The following is a 26,652-nucleotide window of genomic DNA, read 5'->3' on the forward strand; positions in this document are numbered from 1 at the left end:
AATCCACATTCTAACATTTTTCAACAGTGCATGAATCTATTCTTCAGAGGCTGGAAGAGTGACAAGCGCAAGACGCCTGGCTCGCTGTTAGAATTCCTTTCTGAACTGGGCTGGCGACCGTGCTGGGGCAGCTCTTTGCGGTTCTTAACACCCATGAAGAACAGCCGGAGAGCGATCAGTCCAATCTTCACAGTCGTTGGTTCCAGAATTCCACGTGACACCAGGGTAAAGTGAAAGAGATTCATTCATTAGGTTCTGATGTAAAAACCCCTCTGACAAACAGCACTCACCGAGGATGAGCTGGCAGCATTCCCTGAACATGAATTCTTTAAAAAAAAACACGCACACTTTGTATCCTCTGAGTGAACACGGCCCCATCAGGCTTATATCCAGCCAAGTGTGCAAGAATCCACTGAATATCACGGAAAGGATTTGAGACCATCCAAATTAGATAGTCTGTCAATAAAATAGAATCAAAGATGGATGAGTATTGCTGCTGGCACTAGCATGTTTTAATTCAGCACTGTCACATGGGACTTGTGTCGTGCAGTGGGTTTTCACACTGACCTTTCACCTCTGGGACAGGGGCACTAATCTAGCCCAGGATAAAACAACAACAATTTGCATTTATATAGCGCCTTTAACGTAGTAACATGCTCCAAGGCACTTCACGGGAACATCATCAGACAAAATTTGATACCGGGCCACATAAAAATATAATAGGAGAGGTGACCCAAAGCTTGGTCAAAGAGGTAGGTTTTAAGGAGCGACTTAAAGGAGGAGAGAGAGGTAGAGAGTCGGAGAGGTTTAGAAACGGAATTCCAGAGCTTAAGGCCTAGGCAGCTGAAGGCACGGCTGCCATTGGTGGAGCAGTGAAAAACGGGCAAGAGGCAAGGATTGGAGGAACGCAGAGATCTTGGAGGGTTGTAGGGCTGGAGGAGGTTACAGAGATAGGGAGGAGTGATGTCATAGAGGGAAACAGAAACAAGGATGAGAATTTTAAAATCAAGGCATTGCTGGACCAGGAGCTAATGTAGGTCAGTGAGCACAGGGGTGATGGGTGAAAGGGACTTGGTGCGAGTTCGAAAGTCTTCTCTGTTTGCTGGCTGACGAAGTGAAATAAGTCTGGGCAATCTCATCTCAGTACCTAATACGCATGAATCCACGACACAGAATTGCTACAAAATGGCAATCTCACACCAAGAGGCCACAAGATGGCTGGTGTGGGAAATACACACTGGAGCAAATGGAGATGTTCTGCTAAGGTTGGCATTGAGGCACTTTGCTGGGATTAAGAATGGGAAGATTTAATGTGCCTAAATGTGCCTACCTTACAACAGTGACTACACTTCAAAAAAGTACTTTACTGGCTGTAAAGCGCTTTGGGACGTCCTGAGGTCATGGAAGGTGCTATATAAATGCAAGTCTTTCTTTCTTTAAATGTGCTATACTTGACCTAGCTTGGTGCTAATACTTTATTTATAAATAGCAGTGGAATGACATAATTGCACCAGTATTTTCTCTAATTTGGGGTTTAATTCCCTCCTGCACTATATGTAGCACATTCGCTGAAGTGTTTCTGTTAAATTCCTGTCTGCGTTATTTTAACCCATCTGCCCTATTTTAACAGTCATTAACCCATTTATTTTGACAGATTAAAGTCTTTGTTAAAATAGCACAAGCTTGAATTCAACATGAACACATTAGTCAGTATGTTAAAAATAGAGGGAACGAAACCCCATGAGTCTAAAATTCAGTCCAGGAATTTGAGCAGGCCTTGGTTTCGGAATCTATAGGCTTCCACCGTCTCACCGGCTACACCAATGAACACTTGCAAACTACACTTAACACAACCCCACTGAATGTCACTTATTTTTAAGATAATTGGCAAAAATTCCAGGGGGGAACTAGGAGGATTTTTTTTAAGCAGCGAGTTATGATCTGGAATACACTGCCTGAAAGGGCAGTGGAAGCAGATTCAATAGTAACTTTCAAAAGGAAATTAGATATATTCTTGAAAAGGAGAAATTTGCAGGGCTACGGGGAAAGAGCTGGGGAGTGGGACTAATTGGATGGCTCTTTCAAAGACCCTGCACAGGCACGGTGGACCAAATGGCCTCCTTCAGATTCTATGATTCTAGTCTATGATTGCACTTCGTTACTAAGCATGCTGAGCAGATGTCGTTGATGGTTAAATCGGACTATGCACCCTGCCAGCATTCCTCTGCAAAAATCATACGAACCTTCACCTTTAGACCCAGCATTAAGTCACTCTACTCAAGTCCTTTTGAGAAACTGCTGTACTGCAGCAATGTAAAGCTCAGCAAAACCTGGACAGCCAGTCCTCAGATTCCAAACCCACCTTCTCTGAAAGCAATTCAAAGGCATGCAATAAATAAATAGATGCTACAGAACAGGTGAACAGGCATTCACCTTGGCTACAAATTAATTTTTCCTCGGTCTTCTCGCATCTCTCTGAAGCCAGGGACTTATGGTGGAGTTCAGTCCCCTGAAAGCCACCCGCCCTCCAGTACCTCTCCCTAGTGACCATTCCTCATCCGTAAGCCTAGACAGATAGTACGCAAGAACAGAAATTGGCCAACCGCAGGAGCGATGGGAGGTTGGAGACATTCCTTCCTCAGAGTAATAAATACGTGTAGAGGGCTCCCATAAGTTAAAGCTATCACAGGATGGATAAAGATGAGAAACACCATGCAACCTATCCTAGCTCATCCATCCAGAACAGGGGAGTTCGCCCCAGTGTCCTGGCCAATATTTATCTCTCAACAAACCTCACCAGAACAGATGATATGGTCATTTATTTCATTGCTGGTTGTGGGAGCTCGCTGTGCATAAATTGGCTGTCGCGTTTCCTACATTACAACAGTGACTACATTTCAAAAGTACTTCACTGGCTGTAAAGCGCTTTGGGATGTCCTGAGGTCGTGGAAGACACTATATAAATACAAGTTCTTTCTTTCTTTCTTTCTTTCTATCTTTCCTTACTTTTCTTTCATCCAGGAAGAACATGCAGTTCCCTTATTACAACAACTAATTGTCTCTCAAGGGGTTCCAGGCTGTTTGCCTCCGGTGCCTTACCAGTAGTCCAAGCCATGTGTCATTGAAAACATTAGGAAGGTATAGGACCAGAAAAGACCCACTTGGCCTACCTGGATGTTGATCACTCCTTGCATAAAGAAGAATTTCCTAACAACAGTCATAATTTGCCAGCTTGACCCTGTCTGTAACCTCCTCCAGTCCTACATCCCTCCCAGATCTCAGTAACTTCCTCCAGTCCTACAAACCTCCCAGATCTCAATAACCTCCTCCAGTCCTACAACCCTCCCAGATGTCAGTAACCTCCTCCAGCGCTACAACCCTCTGAGATCTTTGTAACAACCTCCAGCCCTACAACCCTCCGCAATCTCTGTAACCTCCTCTGGCCAAACAACCCTCCAAGATCTCTGTAACCTCCCCGATCTCTGCGCTCCTCCAATTCTGACCTCTTGTGTATCCTCAATTTTCTTTGCTCCACCATTGGCGGCTGTGCCTTCAGCTGCCTAAGCCCTAAGCTCTGAATTCCCTCCCTAAACCACTGCACCTCTCTACCTCTCTCTCCTCCTTTAAGACGCCCCTTAAAACCTACCTCTTAGACCAAGCTTTCGATCGCCTGTCCTAATATCTCCTTATTTAGCTCGGTGTCAAATTTTGTTTGATAATCGCTCCTGTGAAGCGCCTTGGGACGTTTTACTATGTTACAGGTGCTATTTAAATGCAAGTTGTTGTTGTTGTTGTTGTTGCTGCTGCTGCTGCCCCCATGTCCTACCATCATGGCTTAACTTGAAGTGATGGTCCCAATGTGCGATTTCTATACTGCTGACTCGACAAGATGCTCTTTCAGTTGCTTCCTTTAAAAGATGAAGAGCCCGAGTTTCTCATTGTCTGATGACAATGAGCACCCTTTTAAAAGGAGCTGGGTAAATATATAGTTATGTGAGAAACTGAAAACTACAGGGTTAAGAATCAGCAGTCCTGGACAAATACTCCATGGTAAGTTCTGTCCTGTTGAGACCATGGGAAGGTCATGGGTGGAATGCATCTGGTCAGGGTTGAATACTTTAGATTGTAATAAGACATCAGCCTCTTGGAATTTTTACTCAATTGATTTTGGGAGTCAGGGAAACATTTTCCCAAGAGTTTTTCTTTTCTTGGAAGTTGTACTGAGAAAGCATAAATGGGCTTGCAAGAACCAGTAACACTGCAAACAGCACACGATCCATTGGAAAGAGTGGGCTCTGACAAAATGTGGAGTTCTGTATTATATTTATATCTGATTTTAGATAGACAATGTAAGTGTGTGTTAAACATTGGGAACAGCCAGCTGTATCTCTAAGGGAAGCTCATTGTTTCCTAGCAAAGGGGCTAATACTCGTAACTGTCCCAGCAATCAGACCAAGGCAATTGGAGATGTCTATCTTGCATGAATTCTCTTGGTCTTTGTCAACAACAATACTCGTTGGCTAGAACGGCCTTTTTGAGATGTTGATTTATGCAGATTAACTGGGAGGATAGTCAAATTCAATTATTCTGATGGTTGAGCCATTCAAAAGAGATATTTGCAGGAAGACGGTCATAATCCCCACATTAACAGCTTTCCCATGAGATGCCAGTTCTGTTGTGCTCACAGGCTACCTGTGGACTTCAAAGGCAATGGTTGTATCTCGAAAGCTGACCCATGACAACAATAAACAAATCACAGCACTGCTTACTCAGCTTCAGCTCTATCTAGAGATCTGAACTTTGGAAGCTGGATATCAGCATCATACACATACAAACTTGCGTTGTGAATGTCTACCCCGGACTCTTTCATCCAAACTGTTTTTATTTTATTTTCATAGTCTCAGCTTTTTTCTTGAGTGGGTGTCTTGGAACCCGGAGAATTGCTGAAACTCGTAGTTTTGTTAATGACTTATTGATCTGGTGTTATTGTTATAATGCCGCAACTCACCAAGATGGGAGAGAGAGACAGAGAGAAATAGAGAGATAGATAGAGATAGAGACAGAGAGACAGATAATGCTGCAACTCACCAAGACGGGAGAGACAGACAGAGAGAAATAGAGAGATAGATAGAGATAGAGACAAAGAGACAGATAATGCTGCAACTCACCAAGATGGGAGAGAGAGACAGAGAGAAATAGAGAGATATGGTGAGAGGTAATGCATAACTCACCAAGATGGAGATATTAGGACAGGTAACCAAAAACTTGGTAAAAAGGTAGGTTTTAAGGAGCAACTTAAAGGAGGAGAGAGAGGTCGAGAGGCGGAGAGGTCGAGAGGCAGAGAGGTTTAGGGAGGGAAGTCCAGAGCTTACGGCCTAGGCAGCTTGAAACCTTCCTGGTCTACTTCGCTCTGCACCAGAACACACTCTTAGGGTGAGAGGAGAAACACGGGTTGGGGGGGGGCTGGAATTTAACCCCCCAGGAGAGACGGGAGAGGGACGGGGGCGGTGCAAATTTCAAAAAACTGAAACCTGACCCCAACCCACCTCCAATGTGTCCACTTCCGGTTTTTAACAGAGCCGGGTTGGGGACGGGCGATAAACCTGCTTTCGAGGGGCAGGTCAATTATTTAAATATGTTAACGTGGCTGCATGCCTCAAATTTCAACTGACTTTTACATTTAACGGCTGTGGGCCAGGTTTCCCAGGGCTCGGCAGCTGAAGGGAAGAGAGAACAGCCGGATCCAGCAGGTAAGTGCATTTCCATCACTGCTTGCGGGGCAGGAGGAGCCGTGATCTCTCCCTCCCCGAGATCCGATGCTCCTCCCCAATCTCCTGCAATGTCTTTTCAAACACAGTCGTCAAACCGAGGAGTCTCCCAGTCGGCAATGCATGGAAACAAGAGAATCAATCACTGTGACCCAAAATAGGATTCCAATTTTACGTAGCCGTTATGTACTGGTCACACTCTCCTTGGAAACAGAAGCATTGAAAGACAGGAACGTTCCCTTCCCCTTCCCCCCAGTCCCCACCGCCCCTCACAATCAGTTTTACATCTGAGTCTTGAGCCACTTAGATAAGAGAAGGAGACCAAAAATGCTAGATATGTGTGTGCTATTACAATGTAATAACACAGGGCATTACTGAAAGAAGTTAAAAGGCATTACTGAAAGAATTTAAAATAAAATTGCTGGACTATAACTTGGTGTTGTAAAATTGTTTACAATTGTCAACCCCAGTCCATCACCGGCATCTCCACATCATGAAAGAAGAGCAATAAGGGAATCGCGACCATCGATTATCCCTGTTTTCTGAAGGTGAAGCAAGGTATACAACCATCCTTACTGCAACTATATACTAGCTGAGCAAAGATGCTTCAATCACCAACAGGAGAGAGATGAAATAAAGAGAAAGAGACAGAGGGAAATATAGCAATGAGCTTTTAGGAAGGCACTCGGAACAAATAATCTCTTTTTATAAAAGTGGACAGACGCAGTGAGACGGATGACCCGATAATCGGTTTTAGTGATAAGTATTGGCCAGGACACCAGGGAGAATTCCCCTGCTCTTCTTCGAAACGGTGCCGTTGGATCTTTTACATCCACCTGAGAGAGCAGACGGGGCCTCAGTTTAACATCTCATGCAAAAGACAGCACCATCCAACAATGCAGCACTCCCTCAGTACTGCACTGGAGTATCAGCCCAGATTTTGTACTCAAATTTCTAGAATCGGACTTGAACCCACAACCTTTTGACTGAGAGGCTACTAACTGAGCCACGGCTGACACCACAGCGGCAATAAGATTCAAATGTTTAAAAAGAAAGAGAAAGGGCTTGTATTTATATAGCACCTTCACGACCTCAGGACGTCCCAAAGCACTTTACAGCCAATGAAGCACTTTTGAAGCATAGTCACTATTGTAATGTAGGAAACACGGCAGACACGGCAAGTTCCCACAAACGGCAGTGAGATAATGACTAGATAATCTGTTCTTTTAGGTGTTGGTTGAGGGATAAATATTGGCCAGGACACCGGGTACAGCTTCCTCACCACCCACCGCCCCCCCCCACCCAGATTTAGCGCAGATGTGGCATCTATTAAGCAGAACCAGCTGATCTGTAGCCTCATTGATCTATTATTCTGAGCGCCCCCTTGTCACACAGTCCTCTGAAATATAGAGAAGGGGTTTCGGAAAGGATGGTAAGAGCCAGCCCTGTGAAATCCTGACACCCTGGCAGTAAGAGTCAATCGCGTCAGTCGAGGCTTAGGTGTAATCAGAGGCTTTACCAGATTTGAACAACCAACAACAACAGCAAATTGCATTTATACAGCGCCTTTAATGTAGTAAAACGTCCCAAAGAGCTTCAAAGGAGCAGTTATCAAACAAAATTTGACACCGAGCCCCATAAGGAGATATTAGGACAGGTGACCAAAAGCTTGGTCAAAGGGGTAGGTTTTAAGGAGCGTCTGAAAGGAAGAGAGGTTGAGAGGCGCAGAGGTTTAGGGAGGGAATTCCAGAGCTTAGGGCGTGAGTAGCTGAAGGCACGCCTGCCAATGGTGTAGCGAGAAAAATCGGGGATGTAATCAACTCTAGATTACATGGTCCCATATCAGTGAAATAAAAATCAACGCATCACCAATAGTCCCAGAAGTCTGAGTCTCTCCCTGCACCAGCGTTCGACAGCAGCTGGTCAACCCACAAAGACTTTTACATGTTCAAGGCTCAGGTGCTGGGTGAGAGTCTCAGGGCTCAATTTTGAAATGGTGGCGGGTTGGCAGTGGGTGGAGGGGGTCAAGGTGCGCGTGGCAAACCCGAATAAAAAGAACTTAAACTCTTCCGACGCGATCACGATGTAATTGATGGTGATTAAAGTCGTTTCCGGGTTTTGCGCCCGGCAGCCCCTGATTGACAGGCTGGCTGCTGGCAGGAGCTGCAAGGGAGGCGGGGGGGGGGGGGGGGAAGAGAGAGAGAGAGAATGAGACGCCATCCGGCATTGGAACGGAAAATCGGGGAGGGGAAGATCGGGGAGGGAGTGGAAGATCGGGGGGAGGGGGGGGGAGTGGAAGATCAGGGGGGGAGTGGAAGATCGGGGGGGGGGGGGGGGGAGTGGAAGATCGGGGGGGAGTGGAAGATCGGGGGGGGGGGGAGTGGAAGATCGGGGGGGGGGGAGTGGAAGATCAGGGGGGGAGTGGAAGATCAGGGGGGGAGTGGAAGATCGGGGGGGAGTGGAAGATCGGGGGGGAGTGGAAGATCGGGGGGGGGGGGAGTGGAAGATCGGGGGGGGGGAGTGGAAGATCGGGGGGGGGAAGTGGAAGATCGGGGGGGGGGGAGTGGAAGATCGGGGGGGGGGGGAGTGGAAGATCGGGGGGGGGGGAGTGGAAGATCGGGGGGGGGGAGTGGAAGATCGGGGGGGGGGGAGTGGAAGATCGGGGGGGGGAGTGGAAGATCGGGGGGGGGAGTGGAAGATCGGGGGGGGAGTGGAAGATCGGGGGGGGGAGTGGAAGATCAGGGGGGGAGAGTGGAAGATCAGGGGGGGAGTGGAAGATCAGGGGGGGGAGTGGAAGATCAGGGGGGGGAGTGGAAGATCGGGGGGGGAGTGGAAGATCAGGGGGGAGTGGAAGATCGGGGGGGTGGAAGATCGGGGGGGCGGGGGGGTGGAAGATCGGGGTGGGGGAGTGGAAGATCGGGGGGGAGTGGAAGATCGGGGGGGAGTGGAAGATCGGGGGGGGGGGGAAATGGAAGATCGGGGGGAGAGGGGAAGATCGGGGGGAGAGGGGAAGATCGGGGGGAGAGGGGAAGATCGGGGGGAGAGGGGAAGATCGGGGGGAGAGGGGAAGATCGGGGGGAGAGGGGAAGATCGGGGGGAGAGGGGAAGATCGGGGGGGAGAGGGGAAGATCGGGGGGGAGAGGGGAAGATCGGGGGGGGGGAGAGGGGAAGATCGGGGGTGAGAGGGGAAGATCGGGGGGCGAGAAAGAGAGCAGGACGTCATCCAGTGCTGGAACAGAGAGCGGAGGGTGCTGAAGATCGGGGGGATGGGGGGGAGTGGAAGGTTGGGGGGAGGGGGAGATCGGGGGAGATGGGAAGATGGGGAGGGGGAAGATGGGGAGAGAGAGGCGAAGATCGGGGGGGAAGAGGGAGAGACTGGAGAGGGACATCGGTGGGGGGAGAAGAGAGGGACATCGGAGGGGGTGGGGAGAGGGACATCGGAGATGAACATCCTGGGGTGGTGGGGGGGAGAGGATAAGGGAGAGAGGGAGAGAGGGGGAGTGGGCAATAAATGCTGGACTCGCCAGCGACGCCCACATCCCATGAACAAATTTTCTTTTTAAATCGGAGAGGGAGACATTGGGGGAAGAGGGGGGCATCGGAGAGGGGGGCATCGGACATCGGAGCATGTTGGAAAGCTAGGGTTTTTTTTAAACTTTGTGCAATGGTTTTTTACTTAATTTATTTCGTTTATTTTTGCCTGATCCGGCCCTTCACACCTGGTTTCACCAGGCGTGAATCAGAAGCCGTGGGAAAGTCGCCCAGGTAAGTTTAGAATCAGTTTAACTATCTGCTACGTCAGAAATAAAGTACCTTAAGTACCTCAATGAGGTACATTTGGTTCTTTAACTATCATCCCACCAGCTTTAATTGCCGGCGGGACTTCCGGATTCGTGAAGCGGGCGCACATGCGCGGATGTCGGTGGGTTGGAACAGGCTTCCGAACCCGCTCGGGATTTTCGACATTTTCGCAGCCCCCTCCCCACCTCCAACGCACCCATAATTTGATTTTAAAATTGAGCCCTCAGTGTCACTTCGGAAAAAGGCTGTCAAGCTATCTTTAATGAGTTGACTTTCTTCTTAAAGGGGCAATGTCATCTCGCTTGGTCATCGGCACATGTCCAGATGTGGCTGCTGAACACACGGTTCTACCGCGGTGTTTGCGACAGTGCGATTTGTGAGAGGCGCAGTTTAAAACAGTTGCCGTTTGTCGTGCTGTGTCGGCTGATCTCAGCCGGGGCACTACAACGGGCCTCAGTGTCGGTGGGCCAGAGTGGCAGGGGAATAAATTTCTACTGCCGATCACTATGTGATGACCACTGCGAGTTGGAAAGTACAAACACGTGAGTGGATGCTGGTCAGAGACAGATGAGCTCAGATTTTCCATGGGTCAAATGGCTCTCCTTATCTGAACTTTTCTTTGTGATGCCCCCACGACTGGCTCATCGACACTCACAGTCTAGACTCATGAATGGAGAATGGCCACTTGGCGAGGCTCCCAAGGGCTAAGCTGTAGCCCTGTGCCCCAGGTTAGCTCCTTCAGAAGAGGAGAAAACTAAAAATTATATGTACAATACATTCCCTGGTTCAATTGGCAGAGCTCTTGCCTTGAGCCTGGAAGGTTGTAGGTTCAACTCCAGGGACTTGAGCACAAAATCTAGGCTGACACTCCAGTGCAGTACTGAGGGAGTGCTGCACCGTCAGAGATACTGTCTTTTAGGTGAGACATTAAACCGAGGCCGTATCTGCCCTCTCAGGTGAATGCAAAAGATCCCACTGCACTATTCAAAGAAGACCAGGGGAGTTCTCCCACCGGTGTCCTGGCCAATATTTCTCCCTCAACCAACGTCACTAAAAACAGATTTCTCATTGCTGTTTGTGGCACCTTGCTGTGGGCAAATTGGCTGCCGCGTTTGCTACATTACAACAGTGATTACACTTCAAAAAGTACATCATTGGCTGTAAAGCGGTTTGGGACATCCTGAGGTTGTGAAAGGTATTACATAAATGCAAGTCTTTCTTTCTTTTCTTATTCCCGGGGCTCATTGTCTGCTGCAGCGTCTTTGACTTACGTCAGGAATTATTTCAATCAGGAGACAGATCTCCTCCTTCTTAAAGGAGTGCGTGTCCTCGTCCTGATCGAGTTACTGATGGTTGAGAAATGCACGACAGTATGGGAGTGTCATCACACTGCCAATTATATAGGTCCTTACAAATTCAATGCATTCATTCCAATTTTGAAACTGGCTCTAAATCCGCACCACAGCACATTGCTGTCGAAACATCACGTCCCGCTGTGTCCACACTTTCCCAGACGCCTGCGGAGCGCAATTTCTGGAGTTGCCCTTCTTTGGAACTGAGCCTGAAACCTCTGGAGACTACAAACAGCGCCACCTTAACAGCTGATCAAGCAAGCACTCTGGTTAATCAACCGATTGCCAGCAGTTACCCCGATAACGGTAACCTTGACGCCGCGCGCAATGGACTGACACAAAGTTCAAGTGCCTCTTTAGAATATCAACCCTGCGACCTGCTCCTAGACGATGGCTGCATCAAACGTGCAATGGAGCCGAGAAACCCTCCTTCTTGTACTTACTCGTGCGGATCTACCGGTGGACTGAAGGCGGAGCCTCGGCGCCCTTTGACCCTGCTGCAGCTTTCTTCGTTTTCCACCACGTCTTCTTATGGATTCTTGTCCTGGGCACGAGTTCCAATTTGGAAGGGCTGGGTGAGGGGGCGGGGGGGCGACGGCTGGGGGAAAGGAGCAGAGAGAGAAAGAAGAGGAGAGTCGGGGTACCTATCGCCCAATTCGAGTCTTCTTGGTGTTCTTTACAGCATTTCGCCTGCACAGTCTGTAGCTTCAAACAGGAGAACGCTGACAGAGACACACACGATAAAAAAAAGTAGGGCCAGATACGTTGGCCGTTACAAGCCTTCACTATGCTACTAATCCAGGAAATACTTGTCGATACTAAAAGCAGTAACCTTACTGGCAAATGTGTGTCTACAGCAGGTTTTGCTTTTTCTTCTTTCTTCCTCGGGAGTTAAGCTGCTCTTGAATGCTGGAGTGTTACACTGTGACAGCACCACCGGCCTGCCTTCCTCGCCTCGCTTCTCTGCAGTGAATGAATGTGCTTTGCATTTCAAGTCAGTCCAGCTGCAGTTTGTTTAGCTGCCTTCTGAGTAAGCTGTAAACAAGGGAGCCGAGCCAAAAGAGGTCAATGCCAAGAGACAGAGAGAGGTACGCACAGAGAGGCAAAGAGACATAGACGTACAGAGCACAACACACACGGACAGAGACAGACACAGAGAGAAAGATAGACACAGAGATAAAGACACAGAACCCACGCGCATACAAAAACACACACACACACACACACACACACACAGGGATACATGGTGAGAAAGATAGACACAGAGACAAAGAGACAGACAGAGAGAACAGAACACACACAGATACGTAGAGAGAAAAATGGACACAGACAGAGAGACATAGACGTACAGACAACACACACGGACAGAGACAGACACAGAGAGAAAGATACACAGAGACAAAGAGACAGACAGAGAAAGCAGAACACACGCACACACAGATACATAGAAAGATAGACACAGAGACAAAGAGACAGGCACAGAGAACAGAACACACACAGATACATAGAGAGAAAGATAGACACAGGCACAGAGACAAAGAGACAGAGACGCACAGAGCACAACACATACGGACAGAGACAGACACATAGAGAGGAAGATAGACCCAGACACAGAGGTACACACAGACACAGAGACAAAGACACATAGATAGACACAGACACAGAGGTATACACAGAGACAAGGACACACACACACACACATATATATAGATAGACAGATAATTCTGAGAATTATCTGAGAACGATACAGACAGGGACATATACATACACATACACAAAGGCATAGACAGAGAGTACAACACACACACACACAGAAAGAGATACACATACACAGAAAGAGGCACAGAGAGACACATGTACAGAAACAGAGAGATACACACGCAGAGACAGAGTCACACAGACAGAGACAGAGATACAGACAGATAGGGAGGAACAGAGACAGAGATACACAGACAGGGAGGGATATACAGACAATGAGAGACGCAAAGAAAGGGAGAGACACACAGATAGGGACACACACAGATAGAAAGATATATAGAGACAGAGATACACAGACAGGGAAGAAATACACAGACGGACATGGAGGGACACACACAGATGGGAAGAGATACACAGACACACACAGACAGAAACACACAAAGAGAGACAGAAACTGAGACAGAAAGATGGAGAAATTTAACCAGAGAGCAACCTTCAACACAATTGCTGGTGTTTCTGTGGGGAGTTTCTGATCGGATGGTTATCTCCACTGAAAGAACTTAAAAGAAAATGGTTCATAAGAGACAGGAATATCAGGTTTCAAAACATTTTAAAAAGGAATCCATATGTCAACTGAGGAGGGTTCAGAGGGCAAGATGGTAAAAAAGCTTTCCTCCTCCACAAACATATCTGACCAGGGAGAGGAACCTATTTTTAAAACTGATCTGTCACTCTCCATTAAAATGAGCACAGCTCCCAAGTGAGCTGTAAATCTCTATTAAAACACTCATGCCAGTAATTTCCGCAGGGGTTCTGCTGATTTCAACAACAACTCGCATTTATATGGTGCCTGTAACGTAGTAAAACGTTCCCAGGCACTTCACACGAGTGTTATCAGACAAAAATTGACACCTAGCCAAAGAAGGAGACATTAGGACAGGTGACCAAAGGCTTGGTATGTTTTAAGGAGTGTCTTAAAGGAGAAGAGCGAGGTGGTGAGGTTATTGGGCAGGGGGAGTTCTAGAGCTTGGGGCCTAAACAGCTGTAGGCACGGCCACCAATGGTGGGGCGAAGGAAGTGGGGGTTGCACAATAGACCAGAATTGGAGGAGCGCAGAGATCTTGGAGGGTTGTAGGGCTGGGGGAGGTTACAGAGATAGGGAGGGGTGAGGCCATGGAGGGATTTGAAAACAAGGATGAGAATTTTAATTTTGAGGCGTTGCTGGACCGGGAGCCAAAGCGGGTCAGCGAGCACAGGGGGTGATGGGTGAACGTGACTTAGTGCGAGTTAGGATACTGCTGGATGCAGAGTTTCCTGCTGCAGCTTTGGCTTCCAGAGAGGAGGGAAAAGAAAGACTGAGTCTATCGCTGACTCCACCATCTTCCGTGTGAGGGAGGACTCTGACTTGCACCTCCCGACGCCAGCGCAGGAACTCAAGGGGGACAATTTCTGGCATAAAACTTTGCCTCCTAGCACACTGTGGCACAGAACTTTGCAATTTTAGACAGGCACGTTTGTTCTCCTTAGCAACCCCGAACACTTCCATTAAGAAACCACCCGCATTGCACAAAGGATCCCTTACATCCCAGTTACAAATCACAGAGGAGATTTACCAGAATGATACCAGGGATGAGGCAGTTATCTAGAAAGACTGGAGAAGCTGGGATTGTTCTCCTTAGAGCAGGGAAGGTTAAGGAGAGATTTAATAGAGGTGTTCAAAATTATGAAGGGGTTTTGATAGAGCAGATAAGGCACAACAGTTTCCACTGGCAGGAGGATCGGTAACCAGAAGATACAGATTTAAAATAATTGGCAAAAGAACCAGCGGGGAGATGAGGAGAAATGTTTTTTACGCAGCAAGTTGTTATGATCTGGAATGCGCTGCTTGAAAGGGCGGTGGAAGCAGATTAAATAGTAACTTTCAAAAGGGAATTAGATAAATACTTGAAAAGGAAAAATTTGCAATGCTGTGGGAAAAGAGTGGAGGGAGTGGGACTAATGGGATAGCTCCTCCAAAGAGCCAGCACAGGCGCGATGGGTCGAATGGCCTCCTTCTGTGCTGTACTATTCTATGATTCTGACTGTCTCAATGGCGGATTCGGTCACGTCGGGTCCGACGCCAACCGCTGCCGGGTATTAAGGTGGAGGACCCGACGTAAGTGCCTCAGGCAGCCAATAATCTTTGCTGTCACTGCAGCCAACAGTTAGAGACCCCCCCCCCCCCCCACCCCGCCACCACCCAGTAAATCCCTCCAACCTCCCATGGAAGGTATTGGTCCCTCTGGTGGAAACTTGTTTACATCACAGGGTTCTCTCCAATTGCTTGTTTACTGTCCAAGATAATCCTACAACATAAATAGGATATTAAATATTATTAGGAACTCTGTCGTCCTCTTCCTAACCATTCACCTCATTCCAGTTGGCTCTCGATATAAGCAAAAGTTGTCAGTTTGTGCTTACGTTTGCCAAGCCCCATGGATTTTAACACTGCTACCGATCTGTATGTTTCACCTGGTTTTGACATGTTCAACAACCCACCTCCAAAAAATGGTCTCAGCACAGTGTCTTCCATGCTATTTTCCGATTCCCCGTCCCCCTCTCCCTCAACGCCCCCACACTTGTCCTGCCTCTCCTACAGGTTCTGCAGTGTACTTCTTTTGTGTTTCTGCCTGGCTGCTTACTGGTGGAGGGGCTGCTGCTGTGTCTCAGATTCCCTCACTACATCACCCTATGTGCCAAGAGCCTGCCTCTAGCACCAATTACTATGCAGTTAAATCTTCTGTTCCAAACATCTGTCAGTCTGTCACATTGCAAATTCACAGGATCTAGAACTTGCGATCAGCGTTAGCCTGTTTATAACAAAACACTGTCAACCCACTCCAGAGGCCTGAGCACAAAATCTAGGCTGTCACTTCAGGGCAGTACTGAGGGAGTGCTGCATTGTCGGAGGCGCCTTCTTTCAGATGAAACGTTAAACCGAGGCCCCGTCTGTCCTCTCGGGTGGAAGTAAAATATCCCTTGGCACTATTTCGAAGAACATGGTAGTTCTCCTCGGTGTCCTGGCCAATATTCATTCCTCAACCAAAGCCACAAAAAAAACCCAGATTATCTGGTCATCACATTGCTGTTTGTGGGAGCTTGCTGTGCGCAAATTGGCTGCCCCTTTTCCTACATTACATCAGTGACTACGCTTCAAAAATATGTTCATTGGCTGTAAGGTGCTTTGGGATGTCCTGAGGTCATGAAAGGCGCTATAGAAATGCAAGTTCTTTCTTTCTTTTCTTTCTTTTATTGAATTGACACCCAGCAAAAAAATCTAGGCTTCCCTGAGTCTTTTAAAAATAAATTCTACAGTGTTGCAAACTCCCAATATTTAACCTGCATTACGTCCACTCTAACAATATTCATCCTCCTGTGTACCACATGCTAAATCATTTTTTTGTGTTGGAGAATTTTGTGCTTGTTAAAGAGAGAGATGTCAGCACTGAATGGGTTTCCATTATGGACATGCATTGTTAGCATCAAACTTTCCCAGGACCATGTTCAACTTTCAGTCTCTCCTTCATTTTTCCAGTTTTCTTGCCTCTTCGCCAAAGTCGCTTGCTGGGTCACAGTTTCATTGGCCCAAAGAACCTTCCAGTACCCCATCCAAGCGGCCGTTCTTTGTATGCGAGCTAATCTACCATGGTGGGCTTCGCGGCTGAGTCCGACATCCGTACCAGTGCACTTTCTAGTGAGGTCACTGGGCAGTGATAAGAATTATAGAATGGTACAGCATAGAAAGAGGCCATTCGGCCCATCGAGCTTATGCTGGCTCTTTGAAAGAGCTGTCCAATAATCCCACTCCCCTGCTCTTTCCCCATAGCCCTGCAAATTTTCCCCCTTCAAGTATTTATCCAATTCCCTTTTGAAAGTTATTGTTGAATGTGCTTCCACCACCCTTTCAAGCAGTACATTCCAGATCATAACAACTCGCTGCGTAAAAAATGTTTCCTCATCTCGCCTCTGGTTCTTTTGCCGATCACCTTAAATCTGTGTCTCCTGATTACCATCCCTTCTGCCACTGGAAACAGTTTCTCCTTATTTACTCCATCAAAACCCTTCATGATTTTGAACACCTCTATTAACCTTCTCTGTTCTAAGGAAGAAGAAACCCTGGCTATTTTTTTCAGATTATAGCCAAGTGTCCTGACTGAAATCAGCACAAACGAGGGACTGAAAGTGGCACCTTCTAATCAGTGTGCCAATGTCATGTATCAAGTTCAATATTAATGGTTTTACCAGCCTGGTACAATCCTCCAGCTTCGCAGCACCAATTGAAACCAGTCAGCAAGCAAGAATTTTTAATTTGATCAGATTGAGCCCAATAAATGGGCCCCTTGCTATTTATACATCTGCAATCATGCTGGAAATTGATATCACGCATCAATTTCCAGGATAAGTCCAACTAGGGGTATAAATGTGACCAATAACAGTCTCATTCTTATTAAACAGTTTTAATGGAAAAATTGCATTAAAAAAAAATCTTTATTAAATAATTAAATAAAATTGGACTGATCCCCTGCTGGAAACCAGTAATTAGCAAGTGCAATTCATTTCATCCTTTAACTGCGAGACTTTTGCAGTTTTCAAAATGGGCTCAGATTTTTTTTCACAGTAGGTCACTTCACACAGGGTGTGGTGAAAGAGTGATCCTAGGGATGAGGGGTTATGATTATGAAGAGAGAGTTGAAAGACAAGGTCTGTATTCACTGGAGCGGAGAAGGTTAATTGAGGAAAGAGAGAGAAAGAAAGAGAGAGAAAAAAAAGAGAGAAAGAAAGAAAGAAATTCAAAATTATGAAAAGGTTTCAGAGGGCAAATAGATGATTTCCACTGGTTGGTGAATTAGTCACAAATTTCGGGTTAACAGCAGAAGCATAAAGCAAAGAGGTCAATTCTCCTTCCTCCCACGACCCCCAAAAAATTCAGGAACACTTGCTATTAACATTCCGACCATTGCAGCTCCCAGCGGCTTCGCAGAACTCCAGGACAAAAATATAGAAAATGCTGGAAAAGCACAGCAGGTCCATCAGCATCCGAAAGAAGAAAAGGCAACTTAACATAGAGGCTATGGGCCTTTCGTCAGAACTGGAAGCCAGGAGATTGTGAGCCCCTTTATAGGAATGAGGGTAGGCTGCAAGACAGGTTAAAAAGTAAGAGTCGTGTCTGCTGCCTCCTGTCACAAAGAGGCACTTAATGGGTTTAGTGGCCGGTATTTTCCCCTTCAGTGCCAGGACAGCATGTCAGGAAACTGTGCAGGCCCCAAGCTGTGTGATTTTCCAACAAATTAATTTTAATCGTTGGATTGTCACGGGCTGGTGGGGGTCTTCAGTTTCCCGATATGCTTTCAGCGTGCGCCAGGGGCACTGAAGCAGAAAATCCTAGCCCTGTGAACACGATTTCTTTTTTAAATCGTCCAGCACTTTTTACACCTCATTGCTGAAAACGGGTTTATCACAAAAATTAAGCATTTTTAATATGAGTATGAGTAACCTGATTTTAAATCACTGAAAATAACGTAAAAAGCCGTACTGAAGTATTTACTACTTTCATTGATGTACACTAGTCAGTTTCTAAGTAAATTAAATACTTTTTAATTTGTAAAAACATTTGAAATGTGCCTACTAGTGCCTGTGCACCTTAGAAAACGAGCTTAATTTGAAGACCTTTATCGAACGGGCGTAATTGGCGGTGATTCGCCATCCTCATTATTTCGATCGGAGGCGTGGCCAGTTTTGTGGGCAGGGCCGGCTTCAGCGCGATGATTTTTGAACCAGTGCAAAAGATCACGGAAACTCGAATTACGCCGGACGTAATTTACACCCAGCGTGAATAGAAATTCCCCGATCCGTTGCGATGATTCGGCTGGAATGTGCTGATTAAACCAGTGCAATCTAGCGGAAACTCTACCCCTATATAATTACTATAATTTTCTGGCAGTAAGGATTTAAAACAATTGAAACAGTCTAGGCTCCCACCCCACTCTCACCCCCCAACTGGTTCAATGAGTTTATCCAGTAAGGACCTGAGCCAAGTAGGTCCCAGGTTTGATTTTTGCCTCGTCTGTGCTGAGTGAGCTCACCTCAGCTGAGGCAGCAGTATGGGTACTACAGTTGGCCTCAGCACCTCTAAGTTCCAGAGGGGAAACTCAACCAAGGCTCCTGTTCCTGATTGCTATCCAGCTGCCCCTGCTGGAAGTGTGTTCACGTCAGTGCGAGGCCAAAATCGGCCCGGCTGTGACATCCTCTACAGTTGGAAACGGCCTCTACAGTTGGACAGCCTGCCAACACTCACTGTCAACGCTGATACGTGAAGAATAGCCAATCCGGTGAGGTATCAGAGGGTGACACACTGCCGAATGCCTTCAGGAGAGGAGGGGGAAGAAAACTTAGCAGAGAAAAGCGATGAGGAAGAAGAAATCGGAGTATAATTGGTGGACAAAGTTTGAAAATATTCTATAGAGATATAAGCTCTTTTACTTCTCAAATGGTAAAAGAGGATAGGGGCACTACTACCAGGTCCCTCCCTCATTACAGCGTCACCTCAATCCCATTATAGAAAATATTCTTCCCAGTCTACGCCTGTCCCTTTGTCTCTCTCCATAACCTTCCAACCCAATGTTTGGTCTGCAGATTGTTGGCCTGCCCGGGGCTATCTAATCCAAATAAAACATGATGTGGAGATGCCGGTGATGGACTGGGGTTGACAATTGTAAACAATTTTACAACACCAAGTTATAGTCCAACAATTTTTATTTGAAATCTACAAGCTTTCGGAGGCTTCCTCCTTCGTCAGGTAAATGTACCTGACGAAGGAGGAAGCCTCCGAAAGCTTGTAGATTTCAAATAAAAATTGTTGGACTATAACTTGGTGTTGTAAAATTGTTTACAAATAAAACATGACACACTGAACAAAATCACTGATCTTACACAACAGTCATCACTTCTAACCGTGTGGCTGCCTTTCACTGAGGTGTGTTGATATGTTATCCATGTTTTGGTACATAGAGTGTTAAAAGCTCTGTATAACTTGACTTGGACAAGGATCCTCTATTTAAATGTAATTCCATACAATTAGAGTGACTAGGACGCGGTTTGGTCCATTGGAATCCCATGCCTGGATCAGAATTATTCTTGGATCGGGCAAATGTTTATTTGGCCTCAGCAATGGAATTCATTGGGTTGGAACATATTTAAAAGTTGCATCTCTCCCATTCCGTTTTGAAAGGAATTTGAGCAGTTTCAATCCAGTCCCAAGTGTTCATATCCAGTCCACACTGATGGGATGAAAGTCTTCTCTCTCCGTTGGCTGTAAGAATCCCACGTGAAATGAGTTTGGGTCACCTCAATCCAACTGCTAATGGAAGCGGATCCACGGCACATAACTTCCTCCAACAATCTTACTCAGAGAGCATCAGGATCCTGGATTTGGGAATGAAAACTACAAGGGTACAGTAGAGGGCACTCCTCTGAAGTCAGAGGTCAAGCAAGCAAATTGGTAATTGCCCCTTGGTTTATCCAACAGGCTTACATAACGAGGGAGAAAGGTTAAAATATTAGGAAGTTAGAAAGTGAGGCAGATTTTTTTTTTTACACAAAGGGTAGATATATCTCTAGATTGGGGAATATGGTGAGAAAGCAAGCAGCATTGCCAAAACACACAATTTTCAAAGGGGTTCCCAATGCAGTGCCCCATTGGGAGTCTTACGGTAGCCCTGAGGTGGAGTCGAAAAAGTCTCCTTCAGCTCTGCAACGGCACGACCTCGAAACTCCTGCCGAGACACTGCACCGGGAATCCCTTTGAGAATCGCAACATCGAGGTGGGTTGGCATCAATCAATGAAGGGATAGATCCCTTGGGTCAAAGGACATTTTCCTGTTCCTGAACATTCCTGTGCAAACTGAAAGGATATGGCCTGCACACAATCAGAGGCTTGTGAGGTGAGAGCTTTCCTCACTAAGGCAAGCCATCAGCTGCTGTTGATGGGATCCAATCCCTGTTTCGTTCATTCTTTTGTCAAGAAATGACGGAAAAACGTGACAGCTTCAGACAGCAGTAAACAAAGTGTCCTGTGACACCCAAAGGGCTGCATGCCTCTCTCATCGATACATCCCGTCCCAATGAGAAGCCAGCGGCACCGTGCTCTTTGATTCATGGCTTCATTCCAGTCATTCGGCTTCTGCCAAACACACACACACACACAAAATGAGGTAGACTGATACAGAAAAATAATGACCTTCAAACCTAACTCCTAAACACACTGGGTGTGAAAGGCATCATTAAAAAGAAGCATTCATCTCAACACCCACATTTTCACCTCTCTGACCCTCTGGCCCAGGGGTGCTGAAAATAATCCAGCGTTGTTTGATTCTTAGTCGCAAATCTGAAACTGCTGATACATATTTAATGCTTTTCTCCCCCAGTCAGGGACCTCCTGGATATATTTAGACTGATTTAATTGAAATCGCCTCAACAGCGTTATTTAAAGGAACATTGTCTCCTCATTCGGGTATTTTTAGAGAGGCCTTTCTTCGCACTGGCCTCTCAACTCCGAGACTAGCCCAGATTGGTCGAATAGAAGTCTCCCGCTGTCTGCTGCCGATAAGAACGGGAATTTGAGCAGTTTCAATCCAGTTCCGGGTCCACAGTATTAAACTGGCACTAATTGGCGATCTCAATCAGAGAGCCCACAGGATGGGTTGGTGTGAGAAGTGGAGCGAGTCCCACTGGTGCAGTAAGGAGGGGTGCTCTTTAAAGGCTGGGCTAAAGCACGTTGCTGGTGGTAGATGAGAGGGAGTTTTACTCTCCAGCTGGCTATGCTGTACCTGAACTGGGAGCACTTTACGCTGCCCACTTGCAACAAAATTGGCAATGTGTTCCATTGCCCAGCACTGACACCCTTCACCTGGACAAGTATGGTGTTCACCAGAAAAAAATTACAGCAGCTGACACAGCACTCCCTTCAATGAGCCACTCAGACAATTCGCTGCAACTATTTGCTGTTTTTGAAGTGTCCCCATGAGTGACGCTCCCTCCCTAAATTACTTCCTGACAATCTGGTATCTATGAGAAAGGGGAAGTGTTGCCATAGTAATGTATCTTAGCGGAACTCTATCACAAAGAGGAAGACCTAATGATACAATCAGTGACCTGACGGCACCATCTCTAATAATTAGCAGTATCTGCCGCCAGGAATGTATTCTTAAAAAAAAAATGAAAGAACCACACAGGAAAAAAAAAGAATGACTATAGATCCAAGTTGGCACCTCCATAGTGCAGTGTCCCTGAGCAATCTCTTCTGGAGACGGAGCTTACTTGGGAGCTCCTGGGTTACCAGGGCACCAATCCCCTCTCTTCCACCACCGCCCCCCCACCCCCACCCCACCATACACCACTTGTAAAGCTAACACTGATATTTGGTCTAATCTATTATTGTGCATTGAATCAAGAAAGCTTTCAATCTCCAAGAAATGAGGGGTTGCAATAAGCCCTGCTTGAGGAAACACAATACCAGCCAGAAGCATAACTGGAATCAGGTTTCCTCTTTTATATTTACAAAAGCCTTGTTTAAAAAAAAAGGTCTGTTGGGGGGTGGGGGGCGGGGAGTGGAAAATGAATATTTTTCATAGCTCAGAGCAGAGAAAGAGACGGGTTGAGTGATCGAACTAGGATAGGGGAGGAGAGAGCTGGCCAACACCACAATAAGAATATACGAGAAAGCAAGGATGACAAAAGGCCATTTGGCCCATCAAAGCTCATTGTTCTAGTACCCTAACTTTCCCATCCCCTACATCCTCCCAGATTTTGAATGACGCTAATGTTTTTGTCTCCATTACTCTGCCTGGCAGATTGTTTCAAACATTCATCACCCTTTGAGAAAGAAAGAAATGAAGACAGACAGACAGACTTGCTTTTATATAGCCTTTCATCATATCCCTCAGAAACATCTCAAAGTGCTTCGAATACAATGAATGACTTTGATTACGTTCCTCTTGTTATGTAGACAAATACAGCAGACAATTTGTACCCAGCAATAAGATGAATTACCAATTCTGTTTTTTTGGGGGGCGATGGTTGAGGGAGGAATGTTAGCCTGGAATGATACAAGGAGGACTTCCTCCCCTTCTTTAATGTTTACCTCACCAGGCAGATGGTGCCTTGGTTTAAAATCTCATCCAAAGGACAACATCTCCAACAATGCAGCACTCCCTCGGTATTGCACTGGAGTGTCAGATTATGACCATAAGTCCTGGAGCGGGACTTGAACCTATAACCTACCAACTCAGAGACAAGAGGACTACCAAATGAACCACCCATTAGTCCTACTGTCTGTTTCAAATTTACTATCCACTAATTTAAATTTATGCCTTCTGTTCTTAAGCTACTTTCTCCTTTCATTCCTTATATCAGACAGCATCTGCAGTTCTCAGGCTCTGTAACCAGGGGCTGGGGGGGTATGTGAAACTGGTCTGCAGTGTCTCTCCCTCCTTCTCTGTCCTCCGTTCACCATCTCCCTTCTGGTGTCATGACTAAAGTGAGCTCTCTATGGGTTGAAATGGCAACCACATTTCAACATGAATATCTCCCATCAGCAACAAGGCATCAACACACCTTAACAATTCCCAAAACTCTTTATCCTTCACAAAAATAAAAGAAAGATGGAGCTTCCTCTCTGAGATCAGGCTCTATGGGGGGTAATTTTAACCTAACCCACCCGTCGGGAAGCTGAAGGGTGCAACGCTGGTTTTACACCCTGCCCGATTTTACTCTCCATTGAAGTCATTGGGTAGGGTGTAAAACTGCCATTCCACCCGATCCCATGGGTTTCCCCCGATTACACTGCCACCCGCCCCCCCCCCCCAGCTCTTGCCCCCAATCCTGTATTTCAGAAATCCCGGGTTTACAAGCTTCTCCAGCGCCCAGTTTTAAGACTGCAGGCCGAAAAACAACATTGTTTCAATCTGTGGTTCGGTTTGAAACACTTGTTTTTAATCTGCATCCCTATGTCAGCCAAAAAAAAATGCACAAATACTCCACTGTTGCCAGCAAAGCAGCCTTCGTTCAGTGGAGAGTTAAATTGTAGGTCATGTTTTTTTGTGCTCTGCAGAAGCATTTAGGACAAATAAAAAGCAAAAAAAGAACTTGCATTCATATAGTTCCTTTCACGACCTTAGGACATCTCAAAGTGCTTTACAGCCAATGAAGTACTTTTAAAGTGTAGTCACTGTTGTAATGCACAAAACGTGGCATTATTGGCTATATATTGGCTAGAGCACCAAGAGATCTCCCCTGCTTTTCTTCGAATAATGCCATGTGATCTTTTATGTCCACCTAAGAGGGCAGACAGGGCCTCAATTTAACATCTCATATGAAGGACAACCCCTCCAACGGTACAGCACGCCCTCAGTGGTGCCCTGGAGGATCAACATGGATTTTGTACACAAATCTCTGGAGTGGGACTTGAACCCACAACATTCTGACTCAGAGGCAAGCGTGCTACCAAATGAATCAAAGCTGGATGCATCATCACATCACTGTCATGTTCAATGACTTTCCTTTTTCCCTCCAATTCCTCCCCTTTTCTCTCCTGCCCCTCACCTCCACTCATGAAGGTGCTGACTTCGCCTCTGCAGGCTGCAGCAGCTCTCCCATTAACTCGCCTGAGCAACCATGTTAGAAGCACCCAAATTATTTGAGCTTAAAACACGAAAACAGAATGACCCGGAGCAACATTTCCCTCTGTAACAACCACCCTGCGGTCCGGTGTCACAGGCAGAAATAACTCCAAACAGTCCCAGATAAGGTATGCCAAAGATTTTCTGTCCAGCGGCTTGTAAACTCCCAAAGCATCTTGCAGACTGTACAATACACAGTGTAACCACAGAAATCTGGTTCCCTTTCCCTCACCCAGCCAATTGCCAAGTTTCCACCAAAGAAACCTAACGAGACACCACCTTTTTTGGAATTCAGGGTACCAGAAGCTAAACGGCGTTTGACCCCAGAGAAAGGACTTGCAAATGCAGAGGTCTCAACAACAGAGGGAAGTGTGACTTTTAGTCAAGAAGAGAGTGAGACAAGATGCAAAACCCTTTAAACAAATGCAGCTCTACTGATTTTCAAGAGTGTCGAAATAGATGATACTTTTAAATCAAAATGCACGAGTCTCACTTTAGATGAGTTAGACTGGCACACCTCTTTTTGCGCTGACGATGCTCCCTGAAGACTTTAGTTCATTTCCTGAGCTGACCCTTTGCCAAAATCAGAATTGGTGGTCTGATTTGTGTTGTGCGCAGCCACATCTAAATATAGAGTACACCATGTAAGAGAAAGAAAGAACTTGCAATAATACAGCACCTCTCACAACCTCAGGACGTCCTAACGTGCATCGCAGTCAATGATGTGCTTTTGAAGAGTAGTCACTGTTGTTGTGTAGGGAAACACAGCAGTCAATTTACATACAGCAAGACTCCACAAACAGCAATGAGATACATGACCAGATAACCTGTTTTTAGTGATGTTGGTTGAGGAATAAATATTGGCTAGAACACCAACCAAACTCCCCTGCTCTTCTTCGAATAGTGCCATGGGATCTTTTACATCCACCTGAGAGGACAGTCCTGGGGCCTCAGGTTAATGTCTCATCCGAAAGGCACTCCCTCAGAACCGCATTAAAATTTCAGTCTAGATTATGTACTCAGGGCCTAGAGTAGGACTCTAGGCCCTGAGTAGGACCCTGACCTTCTGACTTAGTGGCGAGAGTGCTACAGCTGAGCCACGGCTGAAAGCAAACAATTCTCTTCAGCCTAGTGTAGCTGATGTCTCGGAGGTTTCTAGTTCAACTGCTGAACAAAGAACACGGACTGGGGTAAAAAGCTGGCATTTCAACTTGATCTGGCACTGTGCATATCAGTACATGTGCAAGCTTTCTGAAGCAGGCACGAGGAATTCCTAGGGGCAAGGCGAGGGCAGAGGAGCTCCCCTCGAGGAGCAGGGCAAACTATGCTGATGACAGAGGAGATGCTATTTAGTTATGCGACATTTCAGGTAGGTGGTTTGTCTCTTGTGATAGCCCAACTGTTTGGAGATCTCAAAAATGGCGGCCCATTCATACTTAAAGAGCCATAAAGGAATAAATCTGATTTTAAAATCTAGTTTTACTAAAGATTCAGCGATTTTAAGATGGCATATATGGCTTTTTAGAAATGTGTGCTCATGTCTTTGGGTACCAATTTAGAGATGGATTCTCATCCTTGATACCTCGTTTAAATATCAACCAAGAATGATAATGATGAACTCCAGTCATCTTTTTTGTGTTTTTTTTCAGTCTGGCTATTTCAGTTATTTTTTTTCTCTCTTGTTTTGACAACAAGTGTGGAGAACATAATTAAGAGAACTGGCCGTGCAGAGTTACTGAAGCTGAGAGGGTTTAAAAATTGGTTTCAGAGGCATATAGTTTAATGGCGTAATCAATGAATCACTCGAGTTAATGATCGCATCCACCAATGGCAATTCAACTTCTTTCTAACTCAAACATCTTCATATTTTTATTGTGTAACCTAAGTGAAGAGCTAAGGCCAGTAGTATGGGAAGACTTCAGAGCTGAATAGAAGAGGAAAGAAAGAACAAACTTGCATTGATACAGCATCTTATAATGCCCAAAGCATTTTGCAACCATTGGATTTATTTTCCAGCTGGCCAGGACACCAGGAGAACTCCCTGCTCCTCTTCAAATTGGATCTTTTACATCCACTTGAACAGGCAGACATGGTTTAACATGTCATCTAAAAGGCAGCACCCATGATGTCATAGCACTACCTCAATACAGCACTAGAATCAGCCTTGATTACATGTTTAACTCCATAGTGAGATTCAAACCCACAGTCTTTTGACTCAGAGCTAAGACTGCTACTAACTGACCCAAGGCAGCATATTAGTACTTAGGTGATGACAACATCATCTGGATGTCAGAAATGACATCCTATGTGACTGTGACC

At 46.2% G+C, this 26,652-nt stretch overlaps 1 protein-coding gene across 4 annotated transcripts in view; it reads right to left on the reverse strand.

The window, feature by feature from the left end:
- Positions 1-26,652, reverse strand: part of daam2 (dishevelled associated activator of morphogenesis 2) — a 309,727-nt gene that overhangs the window by 242,700 nt on the left and 40,375 nt on the right. The window contains exon 1 of one of the 4 annotated variants that reach the window (XM_067985158.1): positions 11,365-11,863. The exons of the other annotated variants lie outside the window; for them this stretch is intronic. The gene's annotated coding sequence lies outside the window, so the exon portion shown is untranslated. Of the gene's footprint in view, positions 1-11,364; positions 11,864-26,652 lie in introns of those variants that run through there. 4 annotated transcript variants of the gene reach the window in all.

The sequence above is a fragment of the Heptranchias perlo genome, chromosome 5 (genome assembly GCF_035084215.1).
Source record: "Heptranchias perlo isolate sHepPer1 chromosome 5, sHepPer1.hap1, whole genome shotgun sequence".
Lineage (NCBI taxonomy): Eukaryota > Metazoa > Chordata > Chondrichthyes > Hexanchiformes > Hexanchidae > Heptranchias > Heptranchias perlo.